General features: G+C 36.2%; 1 non-coding gene across 1 annotated transcript; it reads left to right on the top strand.

Moving 5' to 3' along the window:
- The first annotated feature begins 2,973 nt into the window (after positions 1-2,973).
- LOC127133137 (small nucleolar RNA R71) lies at positions 2,974-3,080 on the top strand. The gene has a single exon (XR_007807130.1). It is a non-coding gene; the product is annotated as a small nucleolar RNA R71 (small nucleolar RNA).
- Positions 3,081-23,932: the final 20,852 nt, after the last annotated feature.

The following is a 23,932-nucleotide window of genomic DNA, read 5'->3' as shown; positions in this document are numbered from 1 at the left end:
TATTTTGAATGGTTCATTCCAATCTGGTGTCTGCATTATGGGTGCGGAGATCAGTGCTTGTTTAAGCGTTTGAAATGCTTCTAAACATTTATTGTCGAATATGAATTCAGCATCTTTCATCAATAGTCCGGTCAACGGTTTAGTTATTTTAGAGAAGTCTTTAATGAATCGTCGGTAAAAACCGGTATGTCCTAAGAAGCTTCGTACTTCTCTCACAGTCTTCGGAGGTTGAAGGTTTTCGATTACCTCTATTTTGGCCTTGTCTACTTCGATTCCTCTATTTGAGATGATGTGTCCTAAAACAATTCCTTCTTGTACCATTAAGTGACATTTTTCCCAATTAAGTACTAGGTTTACTTTTACACATCGCTCTAGAACTTTCTCTAGGTTTTCAAGACATTCTTCAAAGCTTTGTCCGCATACGGAAAAGTCATCCATAAATACTTCCATGATGTTTTCTAGAAAATCGGCGAATATTGCCATCATGCATCTTTGGAAGGTTGCAGGAGCATTACACAAGCCAAACGGCATTCGTCTATAAGCGAAGGTACCAAAAGGGCACGTGAACGTTGTCTTTTCTTGGTCATCAGGATGAATTGGTATTTGAAAGAAACCTGAGTAACCGTCTAGATAGCAGAAATGTGAATGTTTTGCTAATCGTTCTAACATCTGGTCAATGAATGGTAAAGGGAAATGATCTTTTTGGGTTGCTTTGTTTAGTTTCCTATAGTCAATGCACATTCTCCCTCCCGATTCGATTCGTTTGGTTATAGTTTCTCCTTTTTCATTTTCAATGACTGTTATACCTCCTTTCTTTGGTACTACATGTACAGGACTAACCCATTTGCTATCAGATATAGGATATATGATACCTGCCTCTAATAACTTGGTTATTTCCTTCTTCACTACCTCATTCAGGATCGGGTTTAGTCTCCTCTGGTGTTCCCTAGAAGTTTTACAGTCTTCTTCTAACATGATGCGGTGCATACAAATAGAAGGACTTATTCCTTTAAGATCGGTGATGTTGTAACCTAGTGCGGTTGGATATTTTCTTAAGATATGCAGGAGTTTTTCTGTTTCGAGCCTTCCTAAGTCAGCATTAACTATCACTGGTCGTTCAAGCTCTAAGTCTAGGAATTCATATCTCAGATTCTTGGGAAGTGTTTTCAGGTCTAAGGTTGGTTTCTTAAGGCATTGCTTAGGGTCCGGTGTTATTGCTAAACATTGGTTAAGTTTGTCTTCTACAAGATAGTCAGATGATTTGTCTTTTTCTAACTTCGTTTCTTTTATGCATTCATCGATGATATCCATGAAGTAACATGTATCTTCTATTGCAGGTGCTTTCAAAAATTGGGAAAGAATGAACTCAATTTTCTCTTCTCCTACTTCGAAAGTGAGTCATCCTCGTTTTACGTCTATGATTGCACCGGCAGTTGCTAAGAACGGTCTTCCCAGTATAATGGGTGTAACTTCATCTTCTCTAATATCCATAATTATAAAATCAGTTGGAATGTAGAATTGACCTATGCGCACTGGAACGTTTTCAAGAATTCCTACAGGATATTTTACGGAACGATCTGCTAGTTGCACAGACATTTTAGTTGGTCTTAATTCTCCCATTTCAAGTCTCTTGCATATGGATAAAGGCATAACACTAATACCGGCTCCTAAATCACATAAGGCTTTGTCAATGACAAATTTTCCTATGTGACAGGGTATAGAGAAACTACCTGGGTCTTTAAGTTTAGGAGGCATATTCTGTATTATAGCGCTACATTCAGCAGTAAGTGTAACGGTTTCGCTATCTTCAAGTTTCCTTTTATTAGAAAGAATTTCTTTTAAAAACTTGGCATATGAGGGCATTTGCGTAATAGCTTCTGTAAACGGAATTGTGACGTTTAATTGTTTTAGTAGGTCGACAAATTTTTTAAATTGGCCTGCATCTTTGGTTTTAATAAGCCTTTGAGGGTAAGGGATAGGTGGTTTATAAGGTGGTGGAGGTACATAAGGTTCCTTCTTTTCTACGGTTTCCTTATTACTCTCTGCCTTTTCCTTAGATTCACTCTCCTCAGTTGACTTTTTAGAGTTTTGGTTTTCTATCCTTGGGTCCGACGGTCCTTCCACTTCCGTTCCACTTCTCAGTATAATTGCATGAGCGTGGCTTCTTGGGTTAGGTTGAGGTTGGCCAGGAAATGTACCAGTTGGGGCAGCAGTAGGCGCTTGTTGTTGAGCTACTTGTGATATTTGCGTTTCCAGCATTTTGTTATGAGTAGCCAGGGCATCTACTTTACTTGCTAGTTGTTTAATTTGTTCGCCAGTGTGTACATTCTGGTTTAAGAAATCTTTATTGGTTTGCTGTTGAGAAGCTATAAAGTTTTCCATCATGATTTCCAAGTTGGATTTCCTAGGGGCGTTATTGTTAGATGTAGATGGGGTCGGCTTCTGATATCCCGGAGGTATAGCTGGGGCTTGATTTGGAGATTGTCCAGGTGCGTATAGAGCATTATTACTTTTATATGAAAAATTGGATGATTCTTCCAATTTGAGTTATAGGTATGCGAATAGGGGCTTCCTTGAGCATAGTTTACTTGCTCTGCTTGGATTCCTGTTAGGAGTTGACAATCTGTAGGAGTGTGACCTTGGATTCCACAGACTTCGCAATTCTGAGTTATGGCAACTACTGTGGCTGGAGGTGATACATTTAAACTTTCAATTTTCTGGACCAGAGCATCCACCTTTGCATTAACATGATCAAGGTTACTTATCTCGTACATGCCAGTTTTCGTTTGAGGTTTTTCCACCATTGTTCGTTCGGTTCCCCACTGATAGTGGTTTTGAGCCATGCTTTCGATAAGTTGGTAAGCGTCTGCATAAGGTTTGTTCATTAGTGCACCACCTGCGGCGGCATCTATTGTTAACCTCGTGTTGTACAGGAGACCATTATAGAATGTATGAATTACTAACCAATCTTCTAAACCATGATGTGGACAAAGTCTCATCATGTCTTTGTATCTTTCCCATGCTTCGAAAAGAGACTCGTTATCTTTCTGTTTAAATCCATTTATTTGGGCTCTTAACATAGCTGTTTTGCTTGGCGGAAAATATCGAGCAAGAAAAACTTTCTTCAACTCGTTCCATGTGGTGACTGAGTTGGAAGGAAGAGATTGAAGCCATCTTCTAGCGCTATCTCTTAGTGAGAAAGGAAAAAGACGAAGTCGAATTGCCTCTGAAGTGACACCATTAGCTTTAACAGTATCAGCGTATTGGACAAATACGGATAAATGAAGGTTAGGATCCTCGGTAGGATTCCCAGAGAATTGCTTCTGTTGCACTGCCTGCAACAGTGAAGGTTTGAGTTCAAAGTTGTTTGCTTCGATTGCGGGTGGAGCAATACTTGAATGCGGTTCATCTTGCGATGGAGCGGCATAATCTCTAAGAGCACGAGCTGGTTCTGCCATCTCGGGTATCGAAGGGAAAATATTTTTGAAATCAGGAAGTTCTACAGGAGGGAGATTGTTTGCAGCACGATATTCCCGAATTCGTCGTAAGACTCGGAGATATAGTTCGATGTCGTTGATTCGTAAGTAGAGCGGTTCGCCTTGAGAGCGAGTGCGTGGCATACAAATCAACGAAAGAAAGAAAAGAAAAAGAAAAGCCTTAGTCTCTACAGCGTTACAGGAGAATTACGATATCGACTAAATAAAAGTCCCCGACAACGGCGCCAAAAACTTGATCGCTCGATTTTATGAGTCGAATTGGGGTACAAACTGCAAGTGCACAGTTCTATCGCGTAGTTTTAAAAGATATCGATCCCACAGGGACTTATGAATCGATATACCGTTATCTAAGGTTACTTCGTAAAGCTAAGGCAGGTAATACTTTGATTTTTGGGGGAAAAGGCTAAAACTAAAATAAGATCTAAAATTAATATCTAATAAGTGGATATCGGTATGTAATTCGTCGTAATTAGGGAATCAATCCTTTATTGGTTTCTTGGTTTTAAAGTAAATCTTTTCAGTTGACGCTATTGGTTAAAAGTTTTATCTCAAACTCTCGCTCTGTTGAATAAACTATGATTTTATATTAACGTAGTTGTCACTTATAGTTAAGTCAAAAACCACTTTTTGAAAACAATAGAATCCGTAGAAACTCTTTTTAAGAAAACACTAATCGTTTAAACACCCTTATCTCAAACTCTCGCTCTGTTGATTTAGGTTATATAATTAAATTCAAATGCTTAACTCTCGTCCTCACATCCAATCTTTAAAAATACTTTTTGAAAAAGGTTAGAATTTAATTAACTCTAAAAATTGCTCTCGCCCTCATCTAGAATTAATGTCCAATTTACACTGTCCAGTCAAAACCTCAAACTCTCGCTCTATTGATTTTAACTTCTTTATGTCTTTTACTTTCGTACAAAAACTTTGTTATTAAACCTGTAAATTGAGACCGTAAAAAGAGTGATTTTAATTTTAAACTTAATTAAACCAACTTAGTTTTGATTCCTTCATTCCGCTTACTTTACATACCGATACCTAAATAAATCAGCCAGACATGCTAAACAGACTTAAATAAATAACATGCATAAACAGATTCATCACAGGCAAGCAGCAAAAATTAAAAATAAAAACAAGCATATATAAATTCAACAAATAAATAAAGAACCTGAATAATTAAATAGCAGTCTTGAACACTCCACCACAGACCGGTTGGATTTGTTCTTGAGTTCTTCAATCAGGCAGAAAAATAAAACGAAGGAATAAAAAAACTAGATTCTAACGTAAGGTTAGATCCGGTAAAAGGTACACAATAGTTTCCGGTGTAGAAACTATTGTGCGAAAAATTAATTAAGAGCTAGAAAAGAAAATAGAATTGCAAAAGAAAACAATATAGAAATTTGTAAAAGTAATACTGTAAAAATATGCCTAAGCTGCTGGAAGAAGAAAAAATGCGAAAACGGCTAAAATCTGGAAAAAGCGTGGAAGCGTGGAACCTAGAGCTTTCCAAAAAGCTACTATTGATATGCTACCTCCTGCAACTGCCTTCCGCGTCAAAAGTCTTCAACGTGCAGAATAGTTGGGCGTGGAAATAGGACTCAACTTCTCTGAAGCGTTCCTTGTGCCTCAAATATAGGGGAATGGTGTGACGTCCGTCACACCATGTGTGACGCTCATCACACAAGTGCATATAGCGTGACGCTCGTCACAGGCACAACGCCTGTGCCTTCTTTGGGCTGGGCTTGGCTTTTGCTATTTGTTTCCAAAAACTTCTTTTTGCACCTCCTTTTCTTCCTTTTTTTTACTTTTGCTTCAAATAGATACCTGAGATAAATAGAAAGAAAATACCGCGTAACATCCGATAAAATGAAATAAATTAAAGTAAATAATAATATAATTTAATTGAATTAAGTCCTAAAATGTGATATAGTTTCATGTTATCAGAAATCATGGGATATTCCATTAGAATCAAGCTAATCTTCAAAGAACTTATTTTCGAATTCGCCACCATGATCACTTCTGACTCTGATGATTTTAGATTCAAATTCGTTTTGCACTTTAGAACAGAATCTAGTGAATACATAGTGAGACACACTCTTGTGCTTTAGAAATTTTACCCATGTCCAGTGACTAAAATCATCAACAATGACCAGTCCATACTTCTTTCCATTGATTGAAGATGTCTTAATAGGTCCAAAAAGGTCAATGTGAAGAAGTTCCAGAGGCTTAGAGGTGGAAACAACATTTTTCTTTTTAAAAGATATTTTCGAAAAATTTCCTTTCTCGCATGCCTTGCACAGAGCATCTGAAGAAAACTTCAGCTTAGGTAGACCTCTGACTAACTCGAGTTTATTTAGCTGAGAGAGTTTTCTCACGCTAATGTGGCCCAAGCGTCTATGCCATACCCATTGCTCTTCGTGTACAGACATCAAACATTTTACATTTTGATCTTTTAGATATGAAAGATTTATTTTTTAAATGTTGTTTTTCCTCTTGCCAGTGAATAGAATTGTTCCATTATTCTGATTAATTGCTTTAAATTTTTTGATTGAAGATTATATCATAACCGTTATCACTCAATTGGCTTATTGATAATAAGTTATTCATTAATCCTTCTACATAGAGAACATCAGATATAGAGGGAAGAGATCCATTACCAATAGTTCCGGAGCCTCTGATTCTTCCTTTCTGATTTCCTCTGAAACCTACGAAGTCAGCATCTTTAAGTTCCAGGCTTTGGAACATATGATTTCTTCCCGTCATGTGTCGCGAGCATCCGGAGCCCAGGTACCATGATTGGTGTCTTAACTTTGTTGCATAGGATATCTGCAACATAAACAATCTTATCCTTTGGTACCCAGAATCTTTTGGGTCCTTTGTGATTAGTTTTCCCAGAGTTTCTTAAGACTTTGGGTTTTATAGCATTAGTAAAACGTTGTGCTTGTGCATTTGTGTAGTGATAAGAAAATGGAGATTTCAGTTTGTCATCTGTAGAAGATTTGTCTTCACTAGAATCATATCTTATTCCTCTTTTCTTATTCTAACTGACTCCATAAATCATAGAAGCCATTCTGCTTCTTTCTATCCCATTTTTCAGAAACTTTTGAAAATATTTTTCATATTTATATATAATTATATTGGAAGTTTGTGGGGCTTGAGATAAAGCTTCTTCAAGTTTTAGACATTGTTTATTTGTGGAGTCTCTTTCTTTTGTCAGAGTCGGAATATCATCCTTTAATTTCGAAACTGTTATCTCAAGCTTATCACATTCTTCAATGGTTCCTTCAAGGACCCTTTTTAGTGCTTTAAATTTTTGTTTAAGTTTCTTATATGAGTTTAAAGATTCAAAAAGGCATGACTCAAGGTCAGAGCGAGAAAGATCAGAAAATACCTCTTCAGGATCAGACTCTCCAATCTGATGACTTTTCAGTTGTGGTAGCCATGAATGCAACATTTGCCTATTCTTCAGAGTCTGATTCAGTGTCGTCCCAGGTGGCCATGAGTCCCTTCTTGGTTTTAAAGGAGTTTTTCTTGAAACTTTCTCTTCTGGAGCTTTCTTTCTTATGCTTTGGGCATTCGTTTCTGTAATGACCTTTTCCCTTACATTCATAGCATGTTACCTCTTTGTTTGATTTGCTTCTGGAGGTTGATTCTGAGTGATCTCCCTTGGGTCTTGGTCTTCTGAAGTTGTTATTCCTTTTTCTCCAGAGTTGTTTTACTCTTCTGGTCAAAAGGGATAACTCTTCTTCATCGTCAGAGTCTTCCTTTTCAGAGTCGTCATTGTCTTCTTCTTCAGCTTGGAGGGCCTTATTCCTTTCTGGTTTACGTCTCTCAGATCTAGATTTTAGGGCTACAAATTTGTTCTTATTTTGAGGCCCATCTTCCTCAAGTTCTAGCTCGTGACTTCTGAGGGAGCTAACGAGTTCTTCAAGGCTTATGTTGTTTAAATCCTTTGATAATTTTAATGCGGTGACCATGGGTCTCCACTTCTTTGGTAAGCTTCTGACAATCTTTTTGATATGATCTTCAGTTGTGTAGCCTTTGTCCAGAACCTTGAGTCCTGAAATTAAAGTTTGAAATCTAGAAAACATTACCTCTATAGCTTCGTCGTCCTCCATCTTGAAGGCTTCATACTTCTGAATTAGAGCCAGAGCCTTTGTCTCTTTGACTTATGAATTTCCTTCATGAGTCATCCTCAGAGAGTCAAGTATTTCTTTAGTAGTTTCCCTGTTGGTGATCTTTTCATATTCATTGTAGGAAATGGCGTTCAGCAGTATTGTTCTGGCTTTGTGATGGTTCTTGAAGTCATGCTTCTGGTCATCTGTCATCTTGTTTATGGCGATAGCAATACCAGCATCAGATACAGGAGGTATGTAGCCAATAGTAACTATATCCCATAGATCAGTGTCATAACCCAGAAAGAAACTTTCGATTCTGTCTTTCCAGTAATCAAATTTTTCTCCATCAAAGATTAGAGGTTTAACATTGTAACTATCTCTTTCATTGGTGTTAGCCATAATGTTTTTCTCACGTTGGATCTCTCTACATTGTTAAGTGTTTGATTAGAAAATCAATAACAGAGCCGAAGCTCTGATACCAATTGAAGGTAGAGAAAAACAAGAAAGGGGGGTTTGAATTGTTTTAACGATAATGAAAACTTTTTGGAAATGAGACACACGCAAAAACAAATAATATCAACACTGAATTTTATACTGGTTCGCTTAAAATTTAAAGCTACTCCATTCCACCAGGCCAAGGTGATTTCTCCTTCAAAAAGGATTTAATCCACTAATCTTGAAAGATTACACAAAGGATCGTCTAAGAGGATAAAGATTTCTTAGCCCTCTCAAGTTTACAGACTTCATAAGTCACATGAGGAGAGTTCAACAAATAAATAGAATTACAGTAATGCTTAGTGCTTCTAGGTAAGCAGAAATTACACTAGGTAAAAGCAAAAAAATTGTTCACATTTTTAGAGCAGCAACTCGTGTGAGAAAGAGAATGAATGATAGATATGAAAGTAGTGTTGTATTCTCGTGTGTTTCAGTTGTAGTCTTAGTGAAGCGTTCCATCCTTTATATAGGAGCAATGAGAAGAACGTTGAATGTTTGAATGTCAGAGTCTTTGGCAATGATGGATTATTAATGTCATTAATCTCTGTGCTCTTTCCAAAGATGATTTGGTGCGCCTTAACTTTCTTCCTGAATTAGATTCTATCCATAAGTGAAAGTCTTCATAGCTAAGTATTTTGAATTAGAAAGTTCGAATGTCAGAGTCTCTATTCAGCAAGTGTATCTTCAGATAGTTGCTTGTAGTTGGCTGTCTTCAGAGTTTCTTCCGATTGATTACATCAGAGTGTAACGCTTCAGATCCTAAAGTGTGTTCTTCCGCTTCAAATTGTCTGATGTCTCTTATTGTGTTTACGCTTCCTTTAATCAGATTCAAAGCTTCTGCTTGCGTATCTTCTAAGTGGTATTTCAGAACTTGTATATGTATCTGATGAGTATCTATCTGACTATTTTTATTAGAGTCCTGCACACTTAGATAAATTGTTAGGCTACCATTTTTGTTTCATCCTTTTTTATCATCAAAATCTTAGAGATGCATTGTAGATAGTAGATTTGTTCTTACAACATCAGCAGAGAATGAAGAAAGCATTTGATAAGAAGGTCAAGCCTCGTGTATTCATAGAAGGTGACCTCGTGCTCTAGAAGATTCTATCATTCACACCTGATGCTATGGGCAAATGGACTTCTAATTATGAAGGCCGATATGTTGTCAAGAGAGCCTTTTCATGCAGTTTTTTTATTCTTACAACTATGGATGGTGAAGAGTTCACTTGTCCTGTGAATGTAGATGCAGTCAAGAAATACTTCGCCTAAAAAGAAAAGAACAACTCGCTAAGTTGAAAACCCGAAAGGGAAGCTTAGGCAAAAAATGAGTGTCTCGGTGGATTGAAAACCCGAAAGGGCGATCCAGACAAAAGTTAGAGACATAAAACAGAAAATTTATCCTGGTAAACCGAGTACCCTACCTTGGGGCAATCTAGGCAAACATAAGGAGTTATGGAAAGTAATTGCATTCAGATGGTCCTGATCTTTGAAGCAGTTTTGAACAGTCATTTGGTTTTGATTCATCATTCTCAATTGAAGGAAAGCACATTGGATTATGAAGTTGATAGGGAAAGTAGTGGTCATTGTATTCAATTATCCCTTTTCCATGTAAATTACTATTTTCAAACTTTGTAAAGATCCATGGAGTCACGCCATTTGCGGACTACCATTCTATTAAATAAAATTTGAGCTTTTATCCAATTATTTCTATTCTTATTTGTTTGTGTTTTAAAATTGAATTTTTATGATGATAATTTTGAAATAAATAAACCAATGAACAAACAATTTTCTTAAAATAATAAGGCATTTACTTTAATAATAATCAATTTTCAAAAGGAATGTCAACAATAATCTCGAGGACGGCTAGCCTGGATGCGTTAAGCATTGTTGGTCTCCCCGAGCAGTGGTTTAGTGACTTTATCTCCACAATAGTTTGTTATTCATCCCCATCATATTTGGTGGTTTTTATCCCCGGAAGAGCTGATGATTTGTTCTCTTTATAATTCATCTTTCCCTAGTTGAGGTGTTCATCTTTTTGACTTGATGAATGAATCATGGATTATTTTGGAACCTTTATTTGGTCTCCAGATCCCTAGCGCATTTATTTGTGTTGCATAGCTATGACAGCTTCTCTCTTGCATGCGTTTGCAGATTCGGTTAATAATGATGGGTGCCTTGGAATTGGTTTATTTCTCGATCCCCAAGAAGAGTCAGATGACTATTGCTTTCCTTTTTGAGGAAGTTATTGCTGACCTTTGTATCCTCGTATGATATTTGATTTGTCCTGGCGGATTATTGTATCCCTAGTGAAGCCCCATAGAGATATCTTTGGATGGAGTCCCTAGTAGAGCGTCCAGTTTCTCCTCACTCGGAGTTCTACCTCTTATTGTGACTTGATACCTCAGCGAACTTCCATCTTCTGATAGGAGCTCTTCCATCATTCCTAGCAGTGCTTGGTTCTGAGCAGTATTGGTGGTGTCCCCTGCAAGGTTGTCTCCCATTTGATATGATGTTGACTTAAAATCCCCCACAACATTGACTTGTTAGGATCCTCATCAGATCCCTCTTTATCCTCAGTATTTTAGGTTGGATGCATGTTCTCCATGTCCTCCCCATCCAGACTTGAATTCATCTTGCAGTTAGGATTTTATATCCTTTATGATTTATTTTCATCCCTAGTGGGTTCTCTAGTTGGTGCTCCATCTTGTTGAGATTAGCCAAACGTCTAGTTGTGATGATTCGAATCTTCGTTGTTTGCATCCGTTGTGCTTGTTTGTCAGCATAATCATATACATACTCATGCATATACATGCATAAAACACACATCAGATATTTCATTGTGCATTTTATCGCATTCATTTTTCTTCTGATCCCCTGATTTGGTGATATTATTTTCCCATACAGAATTGGTGTGTCTGTCCTCCTTTAATTGTAGAGTGTTATCCCCTTAAGCCGAAAGAGTTCATCCTTTCTCATTCCCCACTGAGTTATTTCTTCGTGGATGATTATTATTTTAGTCCCCCCCCCCCCCCCCCAGTTCATTATTTGGATGGAACTACTCCCCTTGAGTTATATCCTTATTGGGTTGAGTCTTGTTTGACCATTTCTTTCTAGTTCTTACCTAGATAGATATTTTGGTCCCCCAAGAGTGTATTACCCAGTAACTGGTAATATCCTTCTTGATTGAGTACTTTACTTGTGTTAATTTACCTAGTGACCGGTAAAAAGTAATTTACTTCCTTATTTTTTCTCCAGCGGATTTGTTTTTTCGTTTCCCCAACAAGTTTATCCTTGATATGTTCATCTTAATCAATGAAGGATATTCTTCCTCTTTGGTATTCTACCCAGTAACCGGTAGTTGTAAACCCCGTCTCCCCTCTGAGCTTATCCTTGATATGTTAACTTTAACCAGTGACGGATATTCTCTCTTTGGTATTTTACCAAGTAAAAAGGTAGTTGTAATTCCTATTTTCCCCAGAAAAGTTCATCCTTGATATGCTCACTTTAATCGGTGACGGATTTTCTCTTTCTTTGGTCTTCTATCCCCACGGATAGTTGTAAACCCTATTTTTCTCGGTAATTTATCCTTGATATGTTCATCTTAACCGGTAACGGATTTTCTCTTTCTTTGGTCTTCTATCCCCACGGATAGTTGTAAACCCTATTTTTCTCGTCAATTTATCCTTGATATGTTCATCTTAACCGGTGACAGATATTTTTACCCTTGAGTTTATCCTTGATATATCCATTTTAACTAGTGACGGATACTCTCTCTTTGATCTTCTTCCCAGTAACAGGTAGTTGTAAATCCTATTTGGTTTCTTTTCCTCAATGGGTCATTCTTACCTAGTAATCGATAATGAATACGCCTCATTTTTCTCAGTGAGTCATCTTTGATATGTTTACCCTAACCAGTAACGGATGCCCCCTATCCGAGTATATTATCTTCTCACCCAATAACCGGTAGTAGATAACATATCTCTCTTACTCCTGTGTTGAAGTTTTTCTTCCCCGATTGAGTTTGGTTTCGTATTTCTTCGTGAAATAGAATCCCCTTTTACGTGAGTATTTTCAGCTCTGTCCTGATTTACACATTTCTCTAGTGGGTCTTTCTTGTTGTATTGGTGTTATCCCGATACATGCAAATTTCCTTTCCCCCCAACCAATTCTTTCTACTGATTTATTTTCATGGAAAATCACCTCATGTCTCCAGCAGTTTTCAAAAGTTGTAGTCTGACCTACGCATATCATTTATCCCCAGAGTATTGGTCTCCCCAGTGAGTTTTCCTTAGGGAATGCATTATGCTCCTGTGGGATTTCAATCTCTCCTGGATTCTTTTCCTTTGTGGCAATATATTCCCCACAAAGATTATTTTGCGTACATGTCATATACATCATGAGGTCTCTTAGGCCCCAAAATTTGTTTCTTAATGTTGTTATTTAAGCCCATTCTACTGAGATGATACGGAGATTTTAACCTTCACATCCTCAGCTAGAATGTCCTTAAATAGAGGCAGTTGTAAGACCCCAATTTTGACCCTAAGTTCCTTCATGCTATCCCATCATTTGCATTGGCTTTGGGATCACACCTTGGCATCCTCCTCACCCTTCATTCATTGGGTTTGCATTAGGAGAGATCACCAAGCACATTTGATTGTATTATACTTTGTTTTTCTTTGTTTACTAACCAGAATACCAAAAATATGTATATGTATAGGTTTGTCTCTTTTGTAGGTGTGTGTGTGTCCATTTGTGCCCCCACCAAGTTCATATCTAAGATTTGAGACCCTCAGTGGAAGAGATGAGACAAGAACAGGTTCAAAATGGTTCTAATCCTCGTATATGGATCCCCATGTTCATTATTTTTCAATTTGATCAAGAATTCATCGAGAGTTTGAAGCTTGTTGGCCTTGGAATCTCTAATTCATCTAGGTATCTTGTGTGACTCCCTCAACAAGTTTCTTCACCAATTGATCAAAGATATCAAGGGATACTTCATTCTACATCATCTCAAGCATATATGGTCCTCCATGAGCCCCAAATATCAATATAACTTCAAGTTTGCAAGTTGGTTCAAGGAGGTTGACCAGAGAAAGTCAACTGGTCAAAATTGGGGTTCCTTAGACCCTATCTCCTACACTTTTTGTCATATGAAATTATTCCAAGAGTAAAGTTACTCTTTATGAAATTCCAAACAACTCTCATGTTGGAATCAAGATCTAGTTTTGCTTGTAAAGTCATTTTTTATGATGAAAGATTATAGGTCATTTTGTTTGTGCCCTACTTAGGAGGTCAACTTCCAAGGATCATAACTTGCTCAATTTATATGATATGAAGACCATCCAAGTTTAATGATCAATTTAAAAATGTCTTATCCAAATTTGGTTATTTTAGAAATGTTAAATTCAAATTATAAGGGCATGTGCCAAGAGGAAACTTTATAGGTCATTTTGGGCCATTACCATTGAACAAGCAATTTTCCTTAACTTTGAAAATACATAACTCCCTCATGCCAAATCCAAATGATGTCCAATTGGTGACCATATTGACTAGAAATGAAATAATTGAAACTTTAGTGGAGAAACCATTTTCATTTGGAGCTTATAGCAAAAGTTATTCAAGGTGGAAGAAGTGGTCATTTAACTTTGTACTTAGAAACTTTTCAACCATGTTTAAAAACTTTTCAACCATGTTTAATTTCTCCAACTTCCACCTCAAAATTCATCATGATACAAGCTCCAAATGTAAATGTGTTTATCATAAAAGTTGTTCCCCTTGATGTCACATTTCCAAATCATCCAAGATCATTTCATTTGGACAGGAATTGAGGGACTTGCGCATGGTTTCTTCTCATGGTTGGTTTTGGCAACATTTGAACTCAATCACCATTTAACTTTGCATGGCTCCATGTTATGACATCAGTGGAATTTGTGCAGGAATTGGAGTGGATTGAAATGATCATTTTGTGCCTAGCACATGTCCATGCACCTATGCACTTGTATTTCTATTTTTGTCTTAAAATTCAAATGGTGTGAATATGACTTTCCATGGCCTATATAATGAACTCATTAGCCTCAAATTAAGAGGACCTTCTATCCAAGGCTTGCCAAGCAGTCTCAAAACCCCATTCCATAGAATTCCTTGAAAATTTCATTGAAATCGAGTTCTTGATTCAACTTATGTTTGTGAATAAGAACTCCAAGGATTACTAACCATTTTCATCTCAATTAATCACTGCAAGAAAGAGGAGGAAGAACCAAGTGGAATTGCATCGAGATCAAGCCAAAACACTGCAACCCAAAGGTGATTTTTCCATTTTTTCAAGTCTTCGATTCTCCCTCATTTATGCATAATTTTACTTGTTTATTGGTGATCTGAAGTCCTACCAATGTAGGTAACAAGATTGAGTTGCTTTGAGGTCAAATCTAAGCAACTTAGATTATGTACCTCAAAATTCAATTCCTTGTATCTTTCAATATACTCGGAATTAGGAGAAATTGAGGTCAGATTCTAGTTCCCGAGCTTTTTCTCTTTAAATTAGTGTATGCATTTTTTATTTTGGTGAGCTTTGGTGGTGGACCAGCTCGGTGAGGTCCACCGAAGAAGATGACCGGAGCTAGGGCTCCGGTGATGCGTTGGCGTGCCTCCAGCCATATGATCATGTTAAAACGTTTTAATCTCAGCCTTTGTTTTGTTTGACCCAGCGTACGCGTGCATTGACTAAGGACCAACGTGGATGACATGCGCGTGCTCATCAGAAGTGACACCTTAATTAATTAGGGAGATATGATGGCCCTTGTTTTTTCTATTTTCTTTTTATTTTATGATTTTACATTTAATCCTTATATTTTGTTTAATTCATAGAAATTACATTTTTAATCCAAAAAATATGGGACTTTCACCAAAAATCTTTAAATATTTTCCTATTCCATATTTTGAATTAAAATCATTTTTGGATTAATTTTTGATATTTTTGATTAATTAAATGTTTTTTCACTTATTTTGAAATATTTTAAAATACTTTTGACTTTCCAAAAATTGTGAAATTTTTTGTCTAAGGTACTTTGATCTTGTTTGACATAGGATAAATCCTTTGGCCATTTATTTGGTGTTTTGAAGGGATTTGAGGTTTTGTCCATTTAAAAATGCATTTTAATTCATTTTAAATTTGATTTTTAATTGAACAAATGTTCAAAAATTATGTTGAGCCATTTTTTAGGTCTTGTGAAGTTTGACTTTATGTTTGGCCTTGATCATGGTTGATTTGATTTTTATTTGACCAATACTATTGGATTTAAGGGATTGATGAAATGTACATTTCATCTCCGAAAATGAATGAATATTATTGATCAGATGAAATTCCTCCTATGATAAATTTGGGTTTCTATTTCACCTTCCCTCTTCATCTTCATTCATATTCTTCCCCAATCCATCATTGACCAATATTTTCTCTAATGTCTAAATGCTAGTTGATTCATCAATGACCTTGTGTCAGATGAATCAACATGAGTCTGACTGAGATAGGTCCTTCCCATTTCTTTAGTGTCTGGTATGTTTTAGGAGTTTGGTTCTTTATACCAATTCTCTAACAGGCATTAACACCTATATTTTCATTGCCCGACCTCAGATAGTTGTGACTTCTACATAAGTCCAATTACGATTGCTTAATATAGAGCTAAATTTGTCCCGCAAGGCATATCATTCTAGTAAGTGAGATTATAAGTCTCCCATTCTTCAAGGGATTGTGTGGAAACTTGACCTTTTTTTCCATTCATGAGAGCTAGTGGCGTACTTATTGGTTTATCCAAGTTGGAGCCCTTCTCATGGATGATGTCTTGGTTCATGGATTCATATTTGTGAATGAATGGTTGAGTGTTCTCCAAAGAATGACTTAATCAATTAAAACTCTTCACTAACATTTTACTAATATTGACTAGCCTTTTTTGTTAATGTTACTTTATTTTCAAGTCATTTACTTAATGCAATTTAAATTTTAATACCTTTATCATTCATTGCCATTCACATTTCATGCAACTTATTTATGTTTCGAGTCCTTTTCACTTTGCTCATTTGAGCCATATCTTGTGAATGTATATATTGTTTGCTTGCCTTTGTTCTTGTTTGTGGTCTTAGGACCTTAAAACACCTAATAACAACAAAAACCCAAAAAAGCATCCTGGTGGATTGTTAGACTTGATCTGAACTTTTGAACTTATAATTAGGCAACATTCCATATGCTAAAGGACTTGGCCAATGCCATCATCTGAGACTGAGCTATCTTTGACTGTGCTTTTCATTTAATGCAAGACCTTGAGTGCCCTTGATTCATCTGCCACTCTGCCTTTGTACTTAATTTTTATACTATTATTATTATTGATGTCTGATGATTGCTTCTGAGTTCACCACAAGGAATACTTTCATCTGATGCATTAGAAGACGTTGAAGACTATCAGCTATTGGATTGCTTGCTTGGATATTATGGATATCTTTATTTGATGGCTTGGTCTTCATATAGTTTGCTTGGATATTGCTTATTCTTGTTGCTTGCTAAAGTCCAAAAGGAAAATGGGTTTCTATATGACATTCTTGTCTATTGGATTTCATCCCATTCGTCAGATCTTTTCAACTCTTAACTTTTAATTTTTGTCTAGGATAGTCCCTTGATCTCCTCCCACTTCTTAAATTTCAAAATCTCTCCCCGTTTTCAAAAACTTTTCTTTGTTTGTTCTTTTCAACCTGGACATATTTTAATGATTAGAAACTTTAGCCTTATGCCATTGAATTTTCAATTTTTCTTAAATCAAACTTGCGAATAAACTTAACCATATTGACTTTAATTTCTAAAGGACAAAAAGAAATAATAATACCATTCAAATCTTTGGCCTTTTGTGCCTTTTCATTTAAACTTTTGTTAAAATTAATTCACCAACTTCTTTGGAATTTTTACCACGAACTACGGGGATTTGATCCCTCATTTTTATGTTGGTACGTAGGCATAAGATCGAAGGTATTGCCAAACACAAAAATATAATTAATAAATTCTTTTCTCATCCTCTCACCCTATATTTTATCAAACATAATTTAGACCAAATCATTTTCACACAAAAAAGGGCTCCCTAGGAGTACCTAGGAAACTTTGGGTGCTAACACCTTCCCTTTATGTAACAAACCCCCTTACATGTAATCTCTGACATTTTATTACTTTTGATTTGAAAACTTCTTATATTTGGGATTTGTACGTACTTTTCACTTTTCCTTTAGAAACAATAAAAGTGCGGTGGCGACTCTATTTTATTGACGTCAAGTTTATCCATAGCTTGACGGCCACGAATTTACCGCTACACTTGGTCTTAGAGAAGTCGAGTCTGTTTGTCAGTCGATCACATATTTCTTATAGAGAGTTAATTTTGAGCCCCAGATTGAGGGTAGCCTTAGCATGTTCGATACCTTTGGTGGTTTCTTTGTCGATCATCTCTCTGGTACGAAGTGACTTTTCCTATGCAAGCTCAGCCTTATCCTTCTCAGGGTTGTCGATCTCTTTCTTCAACTCTGCATTCTTTGCTCGATGTTGTGCAACTTGATCATCAAGTAAAGCTTTCTTGCGTGAGTACTCTTGGAGCTTGGTTTCGAGCTTATCAACTTCCTGCTCAGACGCACTACTTAAGTCTTAGGCCACAGTCATGGCACCTTTCACTTGTTTAAGTCAAGCATGGTTAGTCTATTTGAGATCAATGTCCTTGCAGACTTGATCAAAGTAAGCTTCAAACTCTAAAAGGAATTGAACCATAGAGTCAGACACTCGTTGCTTGTTGAGCTCAGCCATGAATTTTCGAATATCAGTGCCAAGTCGAGAATCTCCTTTGATGGCATTCATAAGATCGGCCTCGAAGATATTGTCTTTTAATTATTGAATCAGGAGGTTCACAAAGTCATTTCCTTTATCAGCCAATGAAGCATAAGAGGAGTCACCAGACTTTGAGCTTGTCAAAAGCTTGTGTAGTTTTTGGAGCCATTTCAAAGCATCGGTTAGTTTTTTTTTTCAGAGCCAGAATTTCTTCTTGACTCAAAGAGGTGTTCGAAACCGAATCATGAATGGTGGATTGGGTTTGCTCTCTGTCGTTGGTAGCATTTTTTTTCTGTGGCTAGGATAACTTCGACATCAGGCATTGTCTGTTCTTCGTCAACTTTTTATGGATTGTTGGGCTTTGGATCATCTGAAATTATGTTGTCATGGACGGAGGCCATGGTATCATCTAATTCCTTGTTACGTTATGGGGAAAGTTGTTTGACGTTAACCTCTGCTTCATGTTGAGGTTGTGAAGATACATCTATTGTTTCGCATATGCGCTTGGTGGCTGGATGAACATATGAAATGCTTAATCAAGAAAGTCTGATCAATATGTGGGAGAAAATGTTTCAAATGGAATCGAATGAGGGATACCTGGTGATTTTTATGCTTTATTCTTGTTCGTTTTTTATTTCCTAAAGAAGAAAAAATGGTGAGTCGAAGTCCAAACTAAGAAATACAAAAGTTACAAGTTGAGTCGAGAACTACCTTAGGGTCGGTTTTGTTTGGTTCTTCAACCATTTTGTTCTGAGGTCCATCTGGTATTTGGTTATCATAAGGAGGGAAGTCTTGATTTGTCTCTCGTCCCTCCTTTTCTCTTTCTTTTTGTTATTCTTCTTCTCTCTCTCTTTCATTTCCATTTTCTTGGTGGGAAAAGCCAGCGATCGAGGCAACGATTTCTTTGTTAGATTCAGGTTTCTGAGGAATTCCTTTCTTCATATGACTCACATTTGGCTTAGAAGAAGCTTTAGGTCTGGACCTTGAAAAGATGAGAGGCTCCTTAGTCTCCTTTGAGCTTTTGTTGTCAGCCAAAGTTTCCTTTGGTCTTGGAGTGGTTTAGAAAATTTTAAACTAAGTTACATAGATGGATTATCAAAGACCATAAAGAGATTCGAAATCAGTGGTATACCTGTGTCGAAGTGTTCTTGTATTTTTTCTTCTTTTAGGGTTTGGTAGTCGTCAGAGAATTGGGGTCCGCTTTCAATTTTGAAAGATAAACTATGTCAAAATTCTTTTGATAATTAGAATAGTTCAAAGAGAAAAGGCTTACATTTTTCTTGAGTTCTTCATTTTTCTTAACTTCGTTAGCATCAGAAGGTCCATCGACATTGGCGTCAGTTTGTGTTCCAGGTTCAGCTGAAATTGAAACATGAGAAAATGAAAGATGAATGAGAATTGAAAATTGATAGTGAATATCTACCTTTTTATTATGGGTGATCTAGGACGGTGGAGAAGGTAGATGATAATCATTTTCGGAAATTTTATTCTGGAAAGTGGCCTTCAAAGTATTGTGTCCACCAATTATGATATTTGACTATCAGGTAGAAGGATTGTTGATATTGGAAAGTAGAGAGTTCGAGAACTTGGTTGCGAGAAAATATCATGAAAGATTTGTAGTTTTCGATACTAAATTTTCTTTGGCACCAGCAAATGTCAGTGTCTCAAGTGTAGGGGGTGGTAGTAGATGGGTGAAGTCGAATTGCATGGCTACTAAGTTGGGTTGATAGCCAACAAAACCATAACCAGGAGTCCCGGTTTCGATTCTTGTAGATAAAAGCACGGTAGTCAAAAAGGCCTCCCAGATGAAATTTGACATGCCAGCAGTTGAGGGTGATACACCAGGAAATATATTTATGAACCAGGATGAGCCAACGCATCGGTCCATAAAAGGAACCATGGTCGATTCAAATGTGGTCGACTCGACAAACAGTTCTATGTATTTCATAAATGTGATTCATGATGGGGTGTCATAAGAAGTGGTTAAAGCAAGCCTTATGCATTGGATGGCTCTGCATACAATTTGTTCTATTAAAGCTGGGGATTCAATTATTTGAAGTTTGGGCTCAAATCTGGTGTTTAGCCAGAGTTGTAGAAGCAATAAGAGGCCAGAAAGCATGAATGATTTGTTAGTCTCAGGAAGGTATTTCAGCTTGTAGGAATCTTCACCAAGTGATTGATAAAGGGTAGCCAATAGGAGTTTACTTAATGATATCTTTCGACCCTCACAAAGCTGAATAGCTAAAGGTACGAATTTCTTAGCTACTTGTAAGGAATCGGAGCAAAAAACTTAGTAGGAAAGCCAAAGGGTTAAAAAGGAAAGGTCCTCCTGGTTGGAGACTTCTGCAGTTTTCTTGTCGTGATTACCAATGATAAAATTCTTGAAAGAAAAATGTTCGATAGTGAATTCATTGCTTGTTTTCAAGGTCGGAGTAAAGTTTACGCCTAGAGGGTTTAGTCCTGTGATGGCTCCCACATTGAATAAAGTTGGTGTTAACATACCACAGGGGAATTGAAAGGTGTTGGTCGAGTCTTCCCAGAAAAAAATTGACGCTAACAACATGGTTGGGTTGTATCTAGGGCCAGTTCTAGAGATTTTGATCATTTTATAGATACCAAATTCATGCCATTGTTTATTTCTTTAGGGGTGAACTTTTTCGAGCCAAGCGAGGTAATCTTTTCTCTGGGATGGAGGCGCAGATCGAAAAACACGTGCAGGTTTGTCCATAAAAGAAAGATCGAGAGCGTGTTCTTTGAACGCTGAAGGCATTGTAACTGGGTAACCTAGAAAGAAGTTCTTAACTTTCCCAGAATGTGACTTTGTAGTTGGGTAAGTACCTGGTTTGGCCAGTTGGAGATCTTTTTCTTTAGCAATGGTAGTTCGAGTACAAAATCCTTATGTAGATCGTGTTCTTCTGGAAAAATCGTGAATGTCAAAGGACTCTACCTAGTTTTAAACTTTTGAGTTAAAGTTTTGGCTGCCATTGTTGAAGATAGTAGATTTTTTAAAAGAGAAATGAAGGGTTTTTTCAGCGCAAGAAGGTCAAAGAGATGTGTGAGCGAAGAAAAAGAAAAGAAGAATGGAGCTGGTTATTTATATTATTATATTCTGGTCAGAATCGGACACATGGCATGTGCATGGAGATAATGGAGTGATTTCATGGATTATCAAGTAACAACATTGATGTGAATGAAGCAGTTAGTGAAGACATACACATTCATGTTTTCCTAGAAATGGGAGTAATGATGAGATTCTAAAAAGATCTTATGGAAAATAATATCGTGCAGTTGTCGCACCTTGAAAAATGAGAACATGACTTACTGAAGCGCAATCACACGCTCGCATGATGGACTAAACAGAGTCGTCACCGAACTTTATTTATTCCTAAAAAAGGACAGGGGAAATATCGATAAAACCCAAGAAAGAACGACAATGGTTATGGTCATCGCAACCAAATCAGGGTTCGGGAGTCGATTACACAAGGGGAATGTATTAGCACCTCTCACGTCCATTGTACTCAACGGGAACCATTAGGTTAATTTTGTGTGTCAGTGTTAGCTTAGAAATTTTAGGCTTCTCAAGTTATTATGAGGGAAAGAATAATAGGATCAAAAGAAAAGAGAAGATGTTTTTGGATTTTTTGCAATGAAGGGGACTAAAGCTAAGATTTTTATTAATGGACCTAATAAGATTTTGCAATCCTGCTCATACATATCTCAATAGAGAACTCAAGGCACACGTAGTTCTGGGTAGAAAAATGTTTGTTTGTTGGTCTATTTTAGCAAAAACTATATTATATTAGTCTATGAAGAACATTGTTATACCCAAAACAGGTTAGGAGTGGACGTTTGCATCACATCGAATGGATTTACAAATCAATATTCAGGAAAATGTCACTTATCTCAACTCAGCAGTTATGGATAAAACATTGTTTTGCATCAACTTAAGATAAAATGTTTTTCGATTTTGAAAAGGTTTTAAAGATCACACAGCGGCGAGAAAAAATAGTTTGATTGGTTGAAAGTCTTTATGGGTTGGAAAGACGAGTATTTGTGACTTGCAAGCTTTTACGACTTGGGTCTAATACTCGGGACTACGCCTGGACTTTTCATCCAAGTAATATTTTTCTCCTAATTTTATTAAGAAAAAGGTTTGAATATTTACAAGTGTTTTGAAGGGAAGACGAACACTTATGGCTTGCAAGTTCTTACAACTTGGGCCTAGCATTCGGGATTACAATTGAACCTTTCATCCAAATAATCTTTTTCTTTCAACTTTATTGAGAAAATAATTTGAATGTTTACAAATGTTTTAGAGGAAAGACGAACACGTATGCTTTGCAAGCTCTTACAACTTGGGCCTAGCATTTGGATTACAACTGGACCTTTCACCCAGGTAGTCTTTTTCTTCCAATTTAGTTATTTGAGGGTAATTGAAATATAGACAAGTAAATGTGAGCACGCAAAAAGAAAAGAGATCATTGTAAGAAGACCTAAGAGTAAGCCATGAGACTAAAAACCAACCGAAATCGAAAGCGATTGAATTTAGCTTCAAACTAACTTAGAGTGGATTCATGTAAGAATCACTATATAATAAGCCGAGAAACTGAATTTATGCGTTTAAATTATTTTTGAAAATTAAATTGAATTTAACTCTGAAATAGTAACGCAATAAGAGGCAACTGATCAAACAATCACTTAGCAAATTAAAAGCGATTAATTAAATATAAAAATAATCTAATTATTTAAAATCTAAAAAACTAATTAACTACTAATTTATTAATCAAATAAAAAATAGAATAAACAACAAAAGGGTGTAACCATAAATACGAGGGTGTAAACAAAACTAGGCTCAACTCAACACCAAAACGAACCTATTAAATTAATAATAATGATTGATAATACAAAAATCTAAAATATATATATATATATATATATATATATATATATATATATATATATATATATATATTATATATATATATATATATATATATATATATATTATATATATATATATATATAAATAAATAATGACAAGTGGTTGTGCCCCATTCTCTACACCTATGACCAATATTTCTCAAAATTTGACAATAGACTATCATCTTCAAACACATGGCATAGCAAGAATAATAATAAAACAAAAATGACACAATATCATAAAATCTACCCTCACTATTTTTTCTACATAAAACACATTTTCTCAAATACAAAAAAAAATAGTTTCTCTTCCATGTCACTCAACCATGTTGACTATATATCTCGTATAATAATTAACATATGCTAATCCAAAATAAACCAATATAATATATGGTATACATAAACCTCACATATATGCTAATCACATTTCACATTTTCTTATCATAATGAAACATGAGAGTCTAAAATTGACTGCAACTCAATTTCTACCGATGGAAATGAGATGCTTAATGGTGAGAAAATATTAAAAATGATAAAAATAACAGTATGTCCATACCTAAAAATAAAATATGGATTAAGTTATGGAGGGGTGTGCTTGAAGAGGTTTATCCGAGGTCATTTGGAACATAATAGGAGGAGGTTAAAAAAATGAAAAATAGAAGTAACATTTCTTTTTTGTTTGTGAGAAACAGAGTGAACTCAAAGTGACATTGAATAGGGAAGATTAAAAAAATAGAAAAAAGTATAAGGTTTTCTTTGTTCACCCTTATTCTTTACGAATTCAAAATTAAAACGAAAAAAGTAGTAGAAGAAAAATTCACGGTTGAACCTCTTTAAAGGGTGTTTTCTCTTGCAATTTGAATTCAAAGTCCCGTTAATTGAATGAAGTACCCTGCCCCGTGATAAAAACAAGGGTTTTAATTTAGAAAGAAAGACCAACTTCTAGGATCAAAGTGGTTGACTAGGGATTAACTCCTTATCTCTTCAGTGTTTGGGGATTTGGAATAATGCCTTACATCATCGACAAAGTTCTACTCTAAAGCATATTATAACAATTG

The sequence above is a fragment of the Lathyrus oleraceus genome, chromosome 3, assembly GCF_024323335.1.
Source record: "Lathyrus oleraceus cultivar Zhongwan6 chromosome 3, CAAS_Psat_ZW6_1.0, whole genome shotgun sequence".
Classification (NCBI taxonomy): Eukaryota; Viridiplantae; Streptophyta; class Magnoliopsida; order Fabales; family Fabaceae; genus Lathyrus; species Lathyrus oleraceus.
Note: the sequence above shows the minus strand (reverse complement) of the source record. Positions and strands in the feature narration are given on the sequence as shown.